The sequence below is a fragment of the Silurus meridionalis genome, chromosome 13, assembly GCF_014805685.1.
Source record: "Silurus meridionalis isolate SWU-2019-XX chromosome 13, ASM1480568v1, whole genome shotgun sequence".
In the NCBI taxonomy this organism is placed as follows: Eukaryota; Metazoa; Chordata; class Actinopteri; order Siluriformes; family Siluridae; genus Silurus; species Silurus meridionalis.
The window spans coordinates 21,117,960-21,121,985 of NC_060896.1; the positions used below are offsets into that span (position 1 = coordinate 21,117,960).

The 4,026-nt window shown below is 32.8% G+C and overlaps 1 long non-coding RNA gene across 1 annotated transcript; it reads left to right on the forward strand.

Moving 5' to 3' along the window:
• Positions 1 to 1,317: 1,317 nt before the first annotated feature.
• LOC124395361 lies at positions 1,318 to 3,352 on the forward strand. Its single transcript, XR_006927615.1, has 3 exons — positions 1,318 to 1,523; positions 2,274 to 2,299; positions 3,137 to 3,352. It is a non-coding gene; the product is annotated as an uncharacterized LOC124395361 (long non-coding RNA).
• The last annotated feature ends 674 nt before the right edge of the window (positions 3,353 to 4,026 follow it).

The following is a 4,026-nucleotide window of genomic DNA, read 5'->3' on the forward strand; positions in this document are numbered from 1 at the left end:
AGAACCTTAAATTAAATTAAATTATTAAATTGAGCCTGTCTTGGAAAACCTCTGCATGACCCTGGCCACTGTACTGTAACTCAGTTTCAGGGTGTTACAGATCTTCTTATAGCCTCGGCCGTCTTTGTGTAGAGCAACAATTCTAATTCTCAAATCCTCAGAGAATTCTTTGCCATGAGGTGCCATGTTGAACATTCAGTGGTGAGTATTAGAGAATTGTACTCAAAGCACCAACTTTTTTAACTTCCCTTATACAAGATGCCATTTGTATGGTTCTGCCAAGCAGACAAAAACATAAACATGGTTAATAGAACTGGTGGCTTTCTACAGTAAACAACATATACAGCTTTAATCACTTAGAGTGTACTCACTTTTGTTGCCGGCTATTTCAATAATGGCTATATACCAAGTTATTTTTAGAGGATGGTAAAGCTGCACATAGAAAATAAATCCAAGTATCATTTCTATTGTATAGAAAAAACTTTCTTTCGGCTTCTCCCATCAGGGGTCGCCACAGCGGACCATTCGCATGTTTGATTTGGCACATGTTTTTACGCTGGATGCCATTCCTAAAGCAACCCTCCCCATTTATCCGGGCTTGGGACCGACACTAAGGCTTGTGCAACCCTAATGGCTGGGGTTGGTTTCCTGACCGGGGATCGAACCTGGGCCGCAGCGGTGAGAGCGCCGCATCCTAACCACTAGACCACCAGGGAACTTCATTTCTATTGTATTATCCCTCAAAAAAGATATACTAAACTACTTGCTGAACTGTAAGGGGTATACTTACTTTTGTGAGATAATGCAGATGAATGAACACATATCTCCATAAACACACACCATAATCTAGTGGAACGTCTTCCAATAAGAATAAAGGTTATTATAATAGCAAATGGGGAGTAAACATGAAATGGGATGTTCAACATTCTCTAAAATATCACCAAAGAAACTCAGCACAATAATTAACGTGATGCTCAAGATTGTTCAAACATTTTCTAAGAAACAAGTACTAGGTGGTTAATTTATACATTTACATGATGTGTGTGACCTTCTCCCCCCACAGTTCCTGGCATAAGTGCTGGATCTGCAACAAACCTGACCAGGATTAAGCAGTTACTGAAGAATGAATGCATTATCCACTAATCACATTCAATGCATTAAGATATTTACGGATTGTCAGAGATCCAGCATGGGCAACTTGCCCGTAACTCTCCAGAGTACTTACACCTGGAACTCATTAAGCACAGACCATTTAAACTTTCCTATCTCTCACCTCAGCTCAGTCCTGTTTTTTCTCATGAGTGTAGCATACTACAAGTTTGTTTGTGTTTTTATTTTTTTGTCTGCAACCTTTAGCTTTATTGCCCATGTGTGTGGGAGAAGTGTAAAAATGGGATCTGTGATCTTTTTTTTTTCCTGACAGAAGTAAAAATTTGTTAACCAAATGTGAATGTCAAACCATTGTGCTTACTATGTGATGCAGTATTTTTACTAATCCAAACATTATGTAGCCTAAAGAAAAGGTAATGTAACCAAAAATATAACCACTATTTTAATAAAACTAGAAAAATATTGACAATTTTTTATCTTCTTTAGGTGCCTTGGCTTTTTTTGTTTGAAAATACATGAATGAATAAATGAATTAAGGAAAATACATAAATAAATAGTTTGTAAAACTGTTTTTGAGATTTGTAGCCATAAAGCATTGTAGCAGAATGTTTATATTAATAACAGTCCAAATACATTTTCATGATCCTTCAGTTTAACTCTCCAAATAGATCTTTCGACTGTTAATGTGGAAACAACCATAAATACGATAGTACTATGGTGCATTTAGATTTTTTTATTTATTTTAAAACCTATATTAATAGTAATATATGATTAGAAATTTTGCTAAAGGTGCTATAAGTTGAAGTTGACTAAAATTTCATTACAATCAAACACATTTGCTTAGAAATTCGACAAAATATTTCATTTTTTTTCACAATGCAAAAATACCTACTATATACATAATGGCCTTATCATGCTGCAAACAGAACCATTTCCATTATGCATGCTGTTTATGAAATAGCCTGTGGTCAGAAACACCCCAAGCCTGCTGTGCTTTGCCCTGAAGGCTGTGGTGTCTTTTTCTTCAATACAATGGAATGAAAAGATCCTATTTTTTTTTCTAATATGCAGCACTCAGCATGTTATGCAAAGCTGATCATCTTCATCTCAATGTGTTAAAGTCTAACCACATGCAGACTAAAATATTTGTGTCTTTTCTGCAGCCTATCCTCGAAACACTGGATTCAAGGTGAGGATCAACCCTCAATAGGTTGCCAGTCCGTCGCAGGCCACCATGCATACACTTTTATACACTCATGCAGAAAGTTCTTCATTCATTGCTAACTATATCTGAGATGAAATGAAAAATCTAAGATCATGCAACCGTGGTAGTTACATTTTATTTGAATAATCTGTATACTACATGACACCACATGGACTTTGTATTGTAGTCTTTATATTCCAATATATTCCTGCACCTCGATAAATGTCTGTTTTAAAAACAAATGTAAAACAAAAGCACGAGAAATGCACCATACACTTGTGCTATAGAGTAAAGGACCATTTTAAAGCCACTAGGCAGAGTTCATTTGGTAAACCATAACATACAAAATACAATAGATCTAATTCTTACAACAGCACTGTACAGTAACCAATTAGTTTTTAATACAGTGATATTTAATACAACAAACCTTTTAAAAATTAAACATGACAGTATGAGTAATATGACATAATATAATCATTGTTAAATTTGATGAATCTGTGACCTAAAGAAAATATAACACGTTAGTTTTAGAAAAATGAACTAATGAACTGGTGATAGTGATTTTACATTCAATAATATTGAAATAAGATCATGTTTTATTAAATTGCTTCATTGATTTGCCTCATAATGGATATTGTGTATTTCCTAATTAAAGCACTGAATGTTTTAGCTCTTCTACAGAAAGTGTTTATAGAAACATGAACTATAAAGCTAGGTAGTGGGAGAAATTTGCAACAAATAAATAACTCTGGAAAGAGGAAAATACCTTGAGTTTTGTACTCAATGCAATATAAGTTTTGTTGCATTCTTTTTTTTTTGCAGAAGCTGAAGGATACACTCTGACATGGACTTGGAATGATGTTTTTGTTTAACAAAAATACAGGTGTCCAGAATGCAGAAGTAAACAGACACAGTTTAATAATGTTGTTTAGGTCTTTTACTCTACATTGTGACCTTGAATCTTTGATGTATTTATTATTTGTGATTAACCTAATTTTTTTGGACTCGAGAGCAGCCTTCAGCTTGTTAACCCTCACATTTGACCCACAGGCATTTGATGGCATACGTTTTATCATAAAAATATATTCATTCAATTTTAAACTTTTAAATATAATTATTATCAATATGAACTATAATATTAATATTGAATATATTTTTTTGGCTAATTACACCAAACTTGTGCATCTTTAAGCCATTTAATCTGAGCTCTGTTCTCAATTTATCTCTCTTTTTTTTTGGACACATTTTTCTTCGACAGACTGTTAATTTTTTTGTTTGTTTGTTTGTTTGTTTGTTTTTCTTTGTTTAACAGGTTTTCCTGGAACAAAATAATGCACAATTAATATTTATTTACCCTAACAAATAAAACAAAATAATTATATATATCTTCAAATATTTCCTGAACAATAACTTTGACTTTTTTTTTACATTTTAACTGGTTTCTTAATTATGGATTTAACAGCTCTGTTTTCAGTAGCATTAACAGATATTAATTAAATTAAACAATCAACTCCATGTTAAATTATAGGTAATTTAATCTAACAGAATTTGTGTTACAGCATTAGTTGTGTTCTGTGTTTACTATTTCTGTGATATAGTTCTCTTCTTGTTTTTTTAAGAATGTGCACCTTGAATTTTATAATTTTTTTATGACTGCTGGTCTCCTGCATTATGCAGAATATTTTATATTATATCATAGAAATGATTTAAAT